Source organism: Cervus canadensis, chromosome 4 (genome assembly GCF_019320065.1).
Source record: "Cervus canadensis isolate Bull #8, Minnesota chromosome 4, ASM1932006v1, whole genome shotgun sequence".
NCBI classification, from domain to species: domain Eukaryota; kingdom Metazoa; phylum Chordata; class Mammalia; order Artiodactyla; family Cervidae; genus Cervus; species Cervus canadensis.
The window spans coordinates 12,027,793-12,044,326 of NC_057389.1; the positions used below are offsets into that span (position 1 = coordinate 12,027,793).

The 16,534-nt window shown below is 39.1% G+C and overlaps 1 pseudogene; it reads right to left on the reverse strand.

The window, feature by feature from the left end:
- Positions 1-6,724: 6,724 nt before the first annotated feature.
- Positions 6,725-7,134, reverse strand: LOC122441034 (annotated as a pseudogene).
- Positions 7,135-16,534: the final 9,400 nt, after the last annotated feature.

A 16,534-nucleotide genomic window follows, 5' to 3' on the forward strand; every position in this document is an offset into this window, starting at 1 on the left:
GAGAGTGAAAAAGTTGGCTTAAAGCTCAACATTCAGAAAACTAAGATCATGGCATCTGGTCCCATCACATCATGGCAAATAGATGGGGAAACAGTGGAAACAGTGGCTGACTTTATTTTTGGGGGCTCCAAAATCACTGAAGATGGTGACTGCAGCCATGAAATTAAAAGACGCTTACTCCTTGGAAGGAAAGTTATGACCAACCTAGACAGCATATTAAAAAGCAGAGACATTACTTTGTCAACAAAGGTCTATCTAGTCAAGGCTATGGCTTTTCCAGTGATCATGCATTTATGTGAGAGTTGGACTATAAAGAAAGCTATAAAGAGAATTGGACTATAAAGAGCACAGAATTGGTGCTTTTGAACTGGGGTTTTGGAGAAGACTCTTGAGAGTCCCTTGGACTGCAAGGAGATCCAACCAGTCCATCCTAAAGGAGATCAGTCCTGGGTGTTCATTGGAAGAACTGATGTTGAAGCTGAAGCTCCAATACTTCGGCCACCTGATATGAAGAGCTGACTCATTGGAAATGACCCTGATGCTGGGAGGTATTGAGGGGCAAGAGGAGAAGGGGACGACAGAGGATGAGATGATTGGATGGCATCACCAACTCAATGAACATGGGTTTGGGTGGACTCCAGCAGTTGGTGATGGACAGGGAGGCCTAACATTCTGCAGTCCATGGGGTCGCAAAGGGTCGGACATGCCTGAGTGACTGAACTGAACTGAACTGAGAGTCTTAGAGATAAATATTATAGCAGATTCAAACAAACATAGCAAAGATTTTGCTTGAGCTTAAAGAGACCATCAGAATCAGTGCATTCCATGCATGTTCTGTGGCAGTTAAAAACATATTTGTTCACATCTTTCTTGTCCTTTGCTTTATTGTCTATGATTTTAGGATTAATTGTTCCTCAAAATTTCTGGCAGGAGTGAACTCATTTGAATTCATGCAAAGTCATCAAGCAAGCTACATTTTCTCTTGGGAATAACCATTTTTGAGTCCATGGATCTCAATCTCTAAAACAGACCAGAAACATTCTAATATATTAGACAATAGTGTAACCATTAAACCATAACTGTTTCTGTAGAAATTACTTTATCAGCATCTTGGGAATTTTGTCTCTTTACTGATTTCTATGTTTCTGCACTTTTTTCCAGCTTACTGAGATGTAACTGACAACATTTGATTGGTTTTAGGTGTAGAACATGATAATTTGATACCTGTATATATTGCAATATGGTTACAACCAAAATTAGTTAACATTCATTACCTCACCCAGTTATTAATACAATTTTTGTGATAACTTTTAGAATGTATCTTCTTATCAATTGTCAACTACAGTCACCATGTGTAGTGGGAATTCCTAATAATGTACTTTCACAGTCTTGGGATATTTCACAGAAATAGCACTTGGAAAAACAGCATATATTAAGAAACTATGTTAATGATTATCTTTCAAGTTTTTCTTAAAAATAATCTCCCTGTTACAAACCCCAAGGCCAGACCCAGGAGGGAGTATGACTGAGATCATGAAAGCATGGACCTTGGAAGACGGGGTCGGTGCCAGGCATGAACGCTGCCTACACACTTGCTAATTGTTCCTGAGACTAGCCCAGAAGGGAAGGGCCTGGGGTAAACGCAAGATCTGGACCATGTCAGTGTCATCCATGACATCTAGGAGTACGTGATTAACACAGCATGTGTCTTTAGAAAGATAAGATGTGAGAAAGTCCTGTAGTCTTTGAAAGTCTTGGAAGTAATCCTGAAAGTCTCCCTAGCAATTAGGAATAAAAGCTGGACTCAGAGTGGACTCTGCACCTCCGTCCAATAGAGGTTGCAGATGCCCTGACCATTGCACCAGATTTCATGTTCTGTCTTCATTCTCACCGCTCACTCCTGGACCAGTAGGGCAACCATGCTTTATGTTACATCCCCCAACTCCAGAACTTACGTATCCTATAACTAAGCTTTGAACTTCTGACCTTTTGCATTTAATCCCTTGATTTACCTCGTTATTTGGGAAGAACACCTCAAGTGTTTTTCTGAAGAAAGAATATATAATATATGCTGCTGCTGCTGCTGCTGCTAAGTCGCTTCAGTCGTGTCCGACTCTGTGCGACCCCATAGACGGCAGCCCACCAGGCTCCCCCGTCCCTGGGATTCTCCAGGCAAGAACACGGGAGTGGGTTGCCATTTCCTTCTCCAATGCATGAAAGTGAAAAGTGAAAGTGAAGTCGCTCAGTCTTGTCCTACTCTTAGCGACCCCATGGGCTACAGCCTACGTCCATGGGATTTTCCAGGCAAGAGTACTGGAGTGGAGTGCCATTGCCTTCTCCGTATATAGTATATATATATTATTTAATTATTATATGTCTGAAAACATGTTTGTTCTATCCTTGCACTTTACTGATAGGTTACTAAAGCATTCAGTCACATGGAAATCACTTTTTTCTCATAACTGTGAAGTCACTGGCCCATTGTCTTTGAGCTTCCCATATTGCTGTTGATATAAATATTAATTGCTCTTTTATTTCCTATGTGATTTTTTTATCCATATGGGACATCTAAGAACCTTTTCATAACCAATATTTTGAAATGCTTCTATTAATGTGTCTTGGTGCAAGTGTTCCTTTGTCTGTCATGCGGAACACTCACTTGGCTCCTGCAATGTGGAACAATATGCCCTTAATTCCGGTTAATAGCTTTTTATCTTTGTTAATTTTACCCCCTCTCTACTTTGTTTCCTTGGAATTCCTGAAAATTTTGCAGATATTGGAATGTCTGAACTAATTCTCCATCTTTTTTCCCCACTATTTCTTTCTCTTTTTAATTCTATTTTCTGGGAGATTTCCATAACTTTATTCTGATTTGTTATCTATTCTTTTACTTTTCAAGGTTACTATCTTTTACTTTCAGGTGACATTAATTTTACAGCTAATTTCTTTGCTTTCTCCTACATTTATATTGTCTATTCTTCCAGGGTATTTTTCTATTTCTCTCTGAGTGTATCTTTCATTGTATAAGCATTTCAGTTTTTTGGTAATCCTTGGTTATTCATTAACAGCTAAGCATGAGGTTGAGTGTGAGCCCCCAGTGTCTTAGGTACGGGCTTCAAGGTAGGGTGGCTGAAGGAGGAGTTAGTTCCCTGTTCTATTAGGGTACCACCAGCTCTCATTCACCCTTTCTCTTTTAAAGTCCACTTCCTCAGAGATAAAACTTGTACTCTCCTGCCCAGGAGCTATGAAATTGGCCGCTATAGCATTGGGAACAGTCAAAGAAGGCACATGTCTTTCTCCTTGCTTTGTATGTGGAGTTAATTCCCACATTCCTATGGCACCCAAGCCCTCCCCTGTGCTTGATGTTCATGAGTCAGAGTCCCTCTGACTCAGACTCTCTAGTGATTAACCTTCATTTCTTCTTTGGGGGTGGAGAAGAGGAGGTATCTGACGATGATGGTTGTGGAGAAAATTGGTGAGTCTTCTCATAGACTTTCTGCTGACTCTTCTGACTATAAGACAACCTTTACAGTTGTTCTCATTGACACTTGGTTCTCCCAGGTTTTGAGCCTTTTGGGTATTCTGATATATAAACTATCTTCAGCCATCTTAATTTTGTCAATTTGGTTGCCATTTTAATCTTCTTTCCAGTGTCTACTCATTATTGATATTGCTTCTCACCAGATCCACCTTCTCTCTTTTTTTTTTTTAATGAATAGCAGTTAATTTGATCCAGACATGGTTACAAGTACTTTGCAAGTATTGAATTATACTGTACCTGGAAAAATCCTATGGGATAGGCATTTTACAGATGAAGAAACTAATACTAAGAAAAGGATAACTGAATTGCACAGTTCACAAACCTGGTAAATACAAACTCTGAATTAGAATGTCAGTCAGTTGGCTCTGGGATCCAGGTTCTTTACCCCTTCTCTAACAGACTATTAGTGAGCATGATTTAGCCATGCTGAAAGTGCTAATAGGAACACTTTCCCCACATTTATAAACACCAAAAAAAGAGAAGACTCCTTTTTATAAGCTACTTTAACCTTATGAGTTTTTACCCATTTATCTCTTTATTTTTCACTTCTATCATGTTTAATCCGAAATCTTGATAGTTCCTAAAATAAGAATATTTTAAAGGTAGGCTACATTCATATTTAAAATCTAGTGGTACTGTGTTTAATTATCATTCAACACATCAAATCACATCAAAACTAGTGAGAAATGCTTGACTTCAAACTAATTCATCTGTTTCTGATCTCGAAATTTCTTTGATCTTAAACTCAACATTAACCCAAAGTACTGGTTGCCTATTAAATGAGGTAGTACATCACCAAAATACATACAATAAAAAAGGATATAAAGCTATAAATAAACTCTGTACTGACCAGATCTATATTTATAGGTGCTAAAATAATAACAGGACAAGAATAGGATAAAGCTATGGAAAACAGGTCAAAAGCAGAAATTTGGAATGTTCTAGTCTCACAGGCAAAGTTGTGGTGCTTGAGGGAGTGGACCTGAAGGCGGAAAAGTCCAGTGAAGCCTGGAGAGAGGCAGAGTGTTGCTGGGCAGCCTCTCCCTTCCCCCATCAGTACTTCAGGACAACCTAGGCAATGGGAGAAATTATTTGCGAATGTTGTGACAGACAAGGGCTTAATCTCCAAAATATACAAACAGCTCATACAACTCAACAACAACAAAAGCACAATTGAAAAGTTGGCAGGAGACTTTAATAGAAGTCAGAAGGTACATAAAAGATGCTCATCATCAATAACTATTAGAGATAAGCAAATGAATGTTACAATGAGGTACCACCTCACACAAACCAGAATGGCCATCATTAAAATGTCTAATAACAATAAATGCTGTAAAGAGTGTGGAAAAAAGAGAAGCCTCCTACACTGTTGGTGGGAATATAAATTGGTACCACCACTGTGGGAAACAGTATGGAGCTTCCTCAGAAAACTAAAAATAGGACTATGATATGACCCATCAATCCCCTTCCTGGGCATACACCCAAGACAAAACTAATTCAAAAAGATATATGCACCCCTATGTTCACAGTAGCACTGTTCACAATAGCCAAAAGAAAGGAACAGCCTAAATGTCCATCAACAGATGAATGGATGAAAAAAATGTGTTATGTGTACATACACACACACACATATTTATTTATAATGGAATATTACTAGGCCATAAAGAAGAACAAAATGATGCCATTTGCAGCAACATGGATGCAACTAGGGATTATAATACTAAGTGAATTAAGTCAGAAAGATAAATACAATTACAATATCCCTTATATGTGGAATGTAAAACATGGCACAAACAGAAACAGACTCAGAGACTTGTGTTTGCCAAGGGGGAGAGGGAGAAGCATAGACTGCAAATTCACGGTTAGAAGATGCAAACTATTACATTCAGAATAGATAAACAAGGTCCGCCGTATAGCACAGGGAACTATAGCCTACCCCTGGGATAAATCATAATGGAAAGATGATTAAAAAATAATATATATGTGTGTCTATAACTGAGTCACTATGTTTTACAGCAAAAATTAAATCCCTGTAAATAAATCAACTATACCTCAGTTTTAAAAGCTAGAGGAAAAAAGAACTTCAGGGATCTGCCTTTCCACACGGAGGCTGGGCAGTTCCTCCTCTTAGAGCCCTCCTGAGACAGGGACTCTGATGGGAACACAGCTTCCTCCCCAGGTCTTCTGAAAAAGGAGCACAGAGGATGTTGCTGTTTTCATAACACACTTGATATTTGTGAGTATCAGGCCAGGATATATTTGAAAAGCACACAAAATGGCTTTGAAGAAAAAGTCTTGCTGATAATTTTAGCATAAATTATGTAATCCACTGACTTATTCCACATCAAAATCTTGTAAAGAGACTTGTATTGTGTCATCACACAAACAGATGCAACTTAAAACATTCCAAAAATAGTCATTTGGAATTTTGTCTGGACCTGCATTACAGTAATTGAGAGAACGGAAAGGTTCACAGTCTTGAGACTTCTAATTCAGGAACTTGAAAACTAAAAGATATGGATTGGCCTGACTAGGTTTCTGTTATTTCTGAAAAATTATTTCTTCAACCAAAGACTAACAGATCAAGGGAATGGCTTGGAACAATCTGGGAGGAAATAAATTTAGACAGCTAGTGAAGAAATAATAGAAATGGTTGTATTAAAGGGAGATGATCCTTTTCTATCCAGCAAATAGAGAATCAAAATCATTTAGATCAGTAAACAGCCATAAACCTCAATTTCTTAAGACTATTTTCATATTTCTGCCCGAAAAAAGATTGAGTATTATTTCTAAGGAGCAGATTTCAGATATCTTGATATAAGCTAAAAGAAAATGTTAATAAAAATTGGCATTTATAAAAATATGGAAGCTTTCTTCATGAAAAACTTTTCAGTAATGCACATAGCTTAGATTACCATGATACTTTTTGAAGATAATACAAACTTCCACTAGAAACTGAACAATATTTTGCAATATTTGCATCAACTTTTTAGAATTATCAAGTTACAGGTAGAATTTAGATTAAGTACATAATATTCCCTAATCTATTTCCCTTTTCTTTTACTATGCCTCTCCCTCCTGTCCTCCCAAGAATTAACCATTAATATAATTCAATATTTATTGCTTCTATGCATTTTTTTTTTGTTGTCCAATAATCCTTTGTTTCTTTTTCCTTTGCAGTTCTTAACTAGCTGGGCACCACACCGCACCACTGTTGATACCATCTATGATGTCGTGAGGGTGGCAGCCATCAGCATGGCCGCCCACAGGCTGGGCAGTCCTCAGGATTGCTTTAACGGTTCCAGAGAGTTCTCTAGCTAGAGACTGATGCTGCATCTGCCAGGCAATGTGGACAATCTCATCAAAAGTGATATTTTCATTGTGCTTAATGTTTTTCTGCCTCTTTCTGTCTCAATGTCATCACCAACCATTTTTGGAGACAGACTCAGGGGGCCAACCTTGGGGGCCAGAGGAGACGTGGCACCAAGTTCCCCACTGGTGCACCTCAGGTACACGGATTTGATCTTGCTGGGGTCGAATTTAGGCGGCATGGTGGAGGCAGCTGGTGTCGGATGAACCTGGATTCGAGACGACCTAAGAAGGCTGAACCTTTGCCTCCTCCAAGCAAAAAGCCAACAGAAGCCTTCTATGCATATTTTATAACTACATTTCTGTTGAACGTTTTTGTACTTTATAGAAAATATATATTCCGCTACATGTTTTTATTCAACATGTTTATTATTTTCATTATTATCCAGTTCCATTGATTGACTACAGCAAAATGTATTGAGGCATGCTCTATTGGAGAAGGAAATGGCAACCCACTCCAGTATCCTCGCCTGGAGAATCCCAGGGACAGAGGAGTCTGGTGGGCTGCTGTCTATGGGGCCGCACAGAGTCAGACACGACTGAAGTGACTTAGCAGCAGCAGCAGCAGCAGATTGATAGATATTCCTATTATCTCAATATATTCATTGCTATAAGCATTGCAATGAGCATTCTTAAATATGTTTTTTTTTTTTATACATGGATGTGCAATTCTCTAGGACAGGGTTTCTCAACCTTGACACCTTGGACAGGATAATTCTTTGTTGCTGAAGTCAGAAGTGAGGAACTACACTTTGCATTGCAGGATATTTAGTAGCATCCCTGGTCTCTATCCACTACAAGTCAATGGTAATCCCTATTATATGATCAACAAAAATGTGTCCAGATGTTGTCAAATGTCCCCTGGGAGACAAAATCATCCCTGGATTAAAATTTAAAAAAAAAAAAAAACACTGCTCTAAAGTGTACACATTTAAGTGTAACTGCTGTTTTACAGACTACACTTATCTTGAATTTCACTAAATATTTTCAAATTGCCCTACAAAATAATTGTACCATTTTGCTTTGCAGTCAGTAGATGATCCACTCCTAGATTTTTATTATGAACTATTTCTAACATAAAAATAATAGCTATAATGCAGATAGAAGAGGTAAAGTCACTCAGTCGTGTCCAATTCTTTGCGATCTCATGGACTGTAGCCCACCAGGCTCCTCCATCCATAGGATTTTCCAGGCAAGAGTACTGGAGTGGGTTGCCATTTCCTTCTCCAGAGGATCTTCCTGACCCAGGGATCAAATTAGGGTCTCCCACACTATAGGCAGACTCTTTACCATCTGAGTCACCAGGGAATCCCCCATCTGCAGATAGATGTCAATAGCAATTAACACATGTATTCTGAACTTGGTTTAACAAACAGAACATCAAAATACTTTAGAGACCAATGTGTCCCTATTCTGAAGCCACCCTTCTTTTCCTCACTTCTCTTTTGGCAAAGGTAATCACTATCTTGATTTGTTTATTCATCATTCCTTTTATTCTTATATGACATATAAGCACATACCTAAATTTTATGTTGTTTTGGATGTTTTCATATACTTCTCAGCTTTACATGTATGAAATCATATTTCTATAACTTGGTTGTTTTGTTTTTGTTCAACCTCATGATTATTGTTCATCATTATCATTTTAATTCTAACAGTGCTCATGCTGGTAATTGCAAGCCATTCACAGGTAATACATACAATTACAAACCTTTTGTATTATGGTTTCCAGACTACTAATAAAATAAAAATTCAGCCTGATTTATCATTTAAATATAAACCTAAAATTTATAAACCAAGGCTCCAAATAAGAATAAAATAGACCTAAGAGAACCAAATGGTCTTAAGTAATCCCTTGGTCAAATCCTGACATTTTACAAGTAAGTCATTGAAACTCAAATTAAGTGACCAGCTATGGTTTAGAAACCATATCAATTTGATTGTGTAATCCAAGACTAGAATTTCCCAACTCCCAATCATGGTTCTTTCCAATAATCAAACTGGCTCTGCTATAATCACCTCAGGGTAAAAACTGTGTCTTTTACATCTTTTCCTCCCTTTCTCTTTGACCCAGTGTACAGGATCATGTCTTATACATAGCAGAGTGGAAATCAAATATTTTAGCATATTTGGAGTTATGCTTCATTAAAGCATGACTAATTTTAGCTGGCAAAACATCTTAATTGTAGCTGATTATTTATTCAAAGAAAATCAAAGGGCAATTTCATTGAAGTCAAGAATGCACTTGGACTAAACTTCTGTGGATATGTCTGACCTAAATACATGCTCCTCCTTGCATGTCATGAATCTATTCATCACTTAGCAGTGCCTTTATGGACAACAGATACAAGAGTCTCAGGAGGAAAATGGTTCTCTCAGAAGAGAAATTATAAAGATATGCTACCTTTAAAAGATAAGATATGGAGAAGGAAAGGAAATTGATACTTTTATGATCTCTCAGAAGTAAAAGAAAATAACTCGGGAATGATAGTATAATACGGCATTAAGCTGTGCACTTCACTCACTTTGTCCCCACCAACTGAGGAACAGCTACAAAACTGTTAATTATATGCATAACTGATATGGAATGTTATTAAACCTGGCATTTTGCAAGTGTACTTCTCATTCCTCTGAAAAGTGCATGCAAATGAAAAGAGATGTGAGACTTCTCATTGAGCTAAATAAAGTTAGACAAGAGTTAGATGACTCATTTAACACATTTAGGAAAATGACATGATAGAATACACTTTTAATCTGTGTGACATAAAAGGAAATAGAACTATATTTGGTCATGTTCAGTGGTTTCCTCCTTCATGGCAGAGGAAAATCGTCTAATTAATTTGTAGTCTCAAATTAACTTCTCAATCAAGCTATGACCAGGAACAGACAACGTGGTGTCCCTTCGGTTCTGCTGCACCTGCTACCACTCAAGGGATCTTCAAGGAAAAAGGACGACCCTTGCTGACAGGATAGCAAGCACTTCAAGACTTATTATGTGGAGATAAACCATAATGAAGCATAATGCTGTCTCAACATCTTCGGATTGCTCTACTAGGAAGCATTACAAGTTCCACAGTTGTTCTTCTTTTATATATTTTTAAAATTTATTTTTATTGAAGGATAATTGCTTCACAGACTTTTGTTGTTTTCTGTCAAACCTCAACATGAATCAGCTGTAGGTATACATATTCCTCTCCCTTTTGAACCTCTCCCCCACCCTTCCAGGTTGATACAGAGCCCCTGTTGGAGCTTCCTGAGAGCGTGAGATGTATGGAAAGAGTAACGCAGCTCTTGTTTTCCTAAAAAAATATATAGTTTTGCATCATTAGATGTACTTATTTTCTTCTATGTGCCAGGCACTGTGCTAGACATCAGGGATTAATAGTAAACAAAGCTCATATACTCCTGACATTAAACAGACTTTAAATGAATGTAGCACAGCTTCACCTGCCCATGGTGGGAAACCAAACCATATACCTTTGGAAGGGAATCAATCTAGAAAAAGTAAGATGCAACCAAACTGATGTATTGGTTGTTTTCTTCAGAACATGTCTAATTCTCCTGCAGAATCAAGAAGAATAAGTGAGCTAAATACCTATTTTCAGAGTACAAAGTAATTTGATTCGATTTTAATGTAAGGACAGGGACTTAATCATTGCATCCCCAACGTGTAGTGAAGCACTTGGTACACAGTAAATGTTTAAAGACTATGTTAAAAGGAGCACTTCCAGAATGATGGAGTAAGGACCTCCAAAAATCAGTGATCTATAAAAGCAATGAGAAAACTGGCAGAAAAAAAAAGTCACAATTGACTTTTTCAGAAGTATGGAAACTAACCAACATCTCCAAGAGTGCTTGTTCTAGAAAGCTGTCTGAATCTCAGTAAGAACACGTTGTATAGAGTTGTAAATGTCACTGTTTCTTTCCCTCTCTCCCCAGCCCCACGAGCCTCAAAAAGCAGCAGCAGCCTTGGAATCACAGTAGGTGTGATAAACAGCATTCTAGAAACAAATGAAGGGGACAGAAGGGGCTGCAATTTCTTGCCCTCCAAATGTTATCCACAGAGAATTAAGCTTTTGGCCTGGCTGAAGACGTTTTGGAAGAGCTCCATTCAGAAGGCTTGTCTTCATTTGACCTGACTCAAGACTTCCTCAGCGAGGAAAGTCCAGCCTCAAGGCATTTTTGGACAACAATCAATAAAAATTATTTCACCCCACAGCTAATGAGGCAGTGGTGGGGCCAGCAAGATGTAGCTCCCCAACTCCTCCCCACTTCCCACCCCGCCAAAAAAAAACCAGAAGGCCACACAAATATGCAGGGAGTGCTCATACATAAGAAACACCAGAAAAGGCTGCAATCTCTGACACCGGGGGCCTGCGCCAGCAGAAACTGCAAGCAAAGGCGGAGTCGACTAGTGCACCTGGCTTCAGGGTTTCTGGATCTTCCATGGCTTTGGCAGAAGGGGCTGGCTCAGACTTCACCTCACTGGCGATGGCGCAGAGCAGCTTTCTTTTGACTGTGTCAAGAAAGGCAAGTTGAGGTCTGCTGTCTATTCAGCCCCCTGTCTATAGCAGTGGTAGAACATTGTATCACTTCATCTTGATCATCCACACCATCCTGAAGCACTCGATCATGACTCCATGGTAGATGAGGAGGCCATCTCTGACATCTGTCCCTGCAGCCTGGACGCTGAGCTTCCTACCTGCACAAGCTTCAACCGGCTCATTGGCCAGGCTGTGTGCTCCTTCACTGCCTCCCTGAATTTTGACAGTGTCCTCAGTGTGGCTGTTAAAAGGTTCCAGACCAATCTGGTACCCTACTTCCGCATCTACTTTGACCAGATGACCTATTCATCCTGTGTCTCAGCTGAGAAGCTGCCACAAGCAGCTCTCAGTGGCATCCAAGCACATCCCAGCACACCCACAAGGCCTTTCAGCAAAGAAGGAAACACTCAGCAGTTCAATCCATTTAAGTAAACCTCTGCCTAATCATTAGGAAACCCAAAGTTAACTCAGCAGAGACAATGGTGTCCACACATATGACAAAGAACAGAAACTTTAGGAAGTTAGTCCAAGCAATTCACTAAGCAAGAGGCAAAATAATGAATGGCAGTTATGAGAAAACTCTGGAGTTTTGTCATTTTAAAGGTCCAGTTTTCAACAAGTTATAAGACACATACGAAAACGGGAAAATACGGCTCATACATAGAAAAAATGCAATCAATAGGACGTTTTCCTGAGGAAGCCTAGATGTGGACTAGATAGGCAAAAACTTTAAATCAGACATCATAAATAGATTCAAAATTAAACATATTTTACACATACCCAAAACTAAAAGAAAATATATGAACAATTAAAGAAAAGTGTGAAAAAATATTATGAAGTAGCATCAATTAAGAGATAGGAAGTATAAAAAAGAACAAAATAAAATTCTGGTGATGAAAAATACAGTTAATGTAGGACAGATTTAGTAAAGAAGCTTGAGTTGCAGGGGGAAGAAAATGAATGAATTTAATAAGTCAGTTGAGATTATCCAGTCTAAAAGACAATAAATAAAGGGAAATTACCAGAGCCTGAGACACCAATGGTAAACTGCCAAGCATACTCAGTTCAGTTCAGTCACTCAGTCGTGTCCGACTCTTTGCGACCGCATGAACCGCAGCATGTCAGGCCTCCCTGTCTATTACCAAACACACACATGCATAGTGGGAACTCCAGAATGAGAGGGGAGGAAGAAAAGGATTATTTAAGAAGTAATGACCAAAATTTCCCAAATATGATTTACATTAATCCACACACTTAAAGGCTCAATGCACTCCAATTAGGATAATTTTAGAGAGATCCAAAACTACACATATGGTAGTTAAACTATCAGAAACAGACAAAAAAGAAAAAAGAGAATCTCGAAAGCATCAAGAGATACCACTCCACACATACAAGAGGTTCTCAGCAGTATTAGCATCTGTTTAAAAACACAAAATAGGTTGAAACTGAAAGGCTAGAAGAAAGATACTCTCTGCAAACAGTAGTCAAAAGAGAGCTTAATACTAATATTATGCTAAAATAGACCTGAAGACAAAAAGTTTTCTTGCAATAAAAAGAACATTTCATAATGACAGACATTTCATCAGGAACAATTACAAAATTTTGCTTTTATATTTTTATAAAATATAGCAGTACCTTTTAATAATAGAACCCCAAAATACATGAAGCAAAATCTGACAGTTTTAAGTGAGAAATAGAAAATTAATAATGGAGGCTTCAAAGTTCTACCTACAATACTAAGAAGAACTAGACAGAAGATCAACATGAAAACGAAACACTTGAACAACATTAAGGACCGATTAGACCTAACAGACATCTAGAGAACATGCCACCTAACAAAAACAAACAAAAAAAAAAAAAACAGAATATACCTTCTTCTCCAGTGCACGTGGAATGTCCTCCAAATTAGGTCATTAAAAAAAAAAAACAACAATTTAAAGACATAAATCATAAACAGTATATTCTCCAAACCACAACATAATTAAAATCAATAGAAGAAATTTGAGAAATTCCATGAATGTATGGGCTGGCATGCTGCGATTCATGGGGTTGCAAAGAGTCAGACACGACTGAGCAACAACTGAAGTGAACTGATGGGCTTCCCTGGCAGCTCAGATGGTAAAGCGTCTGCCTGTAATGCAGGAGACCTGGGTTCGATCCCTGGGTTGGGAAGATCCCCTGGAGAAGGAAATGGCAACCCACTCTAGCTTTCTTGACTGGAAAATCCCATGGTGGAAATTAAAGAATGCATTCCAAAAAAACAATGAGTCAAAGAATAAGCAGAAAATAAATTAGAAAATATTTTGAGATTAAGTAAAATGAATATATCAAAATCTATTGGATACAGATAAATCTTACTTACTACTTATTTATTTATTAAAACCTGTTGGATATAGATGTAAATGCTTTATTAAAAAATCTCAAATCCATAATTTTTCATCTTAGAAAACTTTTAAAAAAAGTAGAAAAAAGGAAATAATTGATATTAGAACAGAAATAATTAAAATTTAAAAAAAAAAAACAGGAAAGTCAAGGGAGAAAATCAATGAAACTAAAAGTGAACGACTCCATTTTATGTCAAAACTCACTACAAAGTATAATCATCAAGACAGGATAATGTTGGCTTATAAATAGATACACAGACCAATGGGATAGAATTGAGACTCCAGAACCCTTACATTTATGATCAACTGATTCTCAAAAAGATTGTCAAACCAGTTAAAAAAAAAGGAGAGAATAGACTTTTTTAATAACTGGTGTTGGGACAAGGGAATATTCAAGAATGAAGGTGGACCTCTATTCAGAGCATATATAAACTAAGAATGGCTCATAGATTTAAATATATTATAAAAGTTCAAATTATAAAAATATTAGAAGAAAACAGGAGTAAATCTTTGTGAATGTGGGTAATCTTCAGATACACTTATTGTCATATTGCTAAGTTTTTAGTTATCTGCCTAAGACACCAAGCTAATTAGTAATATCACTAAAGTAGAGGGAGGAGCCAAGATGGCGGAGGAGTAAGACGGGAGACCACTTTCTCTCCTACAAATTCATCAAAAGAATAACTGAATGCAGAGCAAACTTCACAAAACAACTTCTGATCGCTAGCTGAGGTCATCAGGCGCCCAGAAAAGCAGACCATTGTCTTCGAAAGGAGGTAGGACAAAATATAAAAGATAAAAAGTGAGACAAAAGAGCTAAGGACAGAGACCCATCCCAGGAAGGGAGTCTTAGGTGGCCTTGCTTGGGCTAGGGTCTGGGCCTGAGTGCCCTGAGGACAATCGGAGGGAGCTTCTGTGAGTTGCCAACTTGAACTGTGGGAGACCAAAAGAGAGAGAGAAAATTAACCGGCCGGAACACACTGCCGGCCGTTCGCAGAACAAAGGGACGGAGAAAGTCCCGAGAAGAGGTCGCAGGCTGCGGACCGGCCCAGCCCCGCCGGAGGCAGGAGGCAGGGGGGAGGGGAAGGTCGCGGCAAGACACAGGGCGCAGGCACCCGACGGGCGGGGACTGGGGCTGGGGACACGGAGGGCGGAAGGCGCGCGCGCCCGACTGGCGTCAGCGGAAACTGAGACTGGGTCCGCGGAAGGGAGTGGGCGCGCCACACCTGGGGAGAGTGCGCCCACCAAGCCCCTGGCTGCCTGGACCGCTCTGACGGGGAAGGCACAGAGAGCAGGCGCAGCTTTTCCTTCCGCGCTTTTGTGTAACACCCGAGGGCTGGAACCTAGCGCAGCGCGGGCGCGCTCCATATAGAACAGCCGGGAGCCTGAGCAGCACAGACGGAGAAAGCAGCGTCAGCCCCTCCCGGCAGCATCAGCCCCGCCCCGCAGCGCCAGCCCATCCCCGCAGCGTGAGCCCCTCCCAGCAGCGCAACAGAACTAGCTACCTGAATAAGAGTCCACCTCCGCCCGCCTGTGTCAGGGTGGAAATGAGGCTCTGAAGAGACCGGCAAACAGAAGCCAAATAAACAAAGGGAACCGCTTCAGAAGGGACTGGTGCAACAGATTAAAATCCCTGTAGAAAACACCGACTTCACCGGAAGGGCCCTGTAGATATCGAGAAGTGTAAGCTGGAACGAGGAGCTATCTGAAACTGAGCGAACCCACACTGACCGCAGCAGCTCCAGAGAAACTCCTAGATATATTTTTACTTTTTTTTTTCTAAGTAAGGAAAAAAAAAAAAATTTTTTTCTTTTTATATTTTTTCTTTTTTCTTTTTCCTCTTTTATTTTCCTTTAAAATTCCCTATTACTCCCCCATTACTCCTTAACTTTCATTTACATAGATTTTTACGATTTTTTTAATTAGGGGAAAAAAATTTTTTTTTTTTCTTTCTTTTTTTTTTGTTTTCTTTTTCTTTTTTTTCTTTTTTCTTCTTTTTTTTCCTTTCCGTTTTCTCTTTTATTTTCTATTTTTCTTTTTCTCTTATTTCTTTTAAAGTCCTCTAGTACTCCTCTACTACTCTTCATTTTCATTTTCACTACACTATAACCTTACAAAAAAAAAAAAAAAAAGAGAAGCCCTATCTTTAAACCGAAGATTATTCTCTCCCAATCTTGACTCTCTGTTTTCTACCTCAGAACACCTCTGTTTCCTCCTTTTCCCTTCTCTTCCCAATCCAATTCTGTGAATCCTTGTAGGTGTCTGAGATACGGAGAACACTCTGGGAACAGACAGCTGCGTAGATCTGTCTCTCTCCTCTTGAGTCCCCCTTTTTCTCCTCCTGCTCATCTCTATCTCCCTCCTCCCTCTCCTCTTCTTCATGTAACTCTGTGAACCTCTCTGGGTGTCCCTAATGGGGGAGAATCTTTTCGCCATTAACCTAGAAGTTTTATTATCAGTGCTGTATAGTTGGAGAAGTCCTGAGACTACAGGAAGAATAAAACTGAAATCAGAGGCAGGAGACTTAAGCCCAAAACCTGAGAACACCAGAAAACTCCTGACTACATGGAACTTTAAGTAATAAGTGACCGTCCAAAAGCCTCCATACATACACTGAAACCAACCACCACCCAAGAGCCAATAAGTTTTAGAGCAAGACATACCACGCAAATTCTCCAGCAACACAGGAACATAGC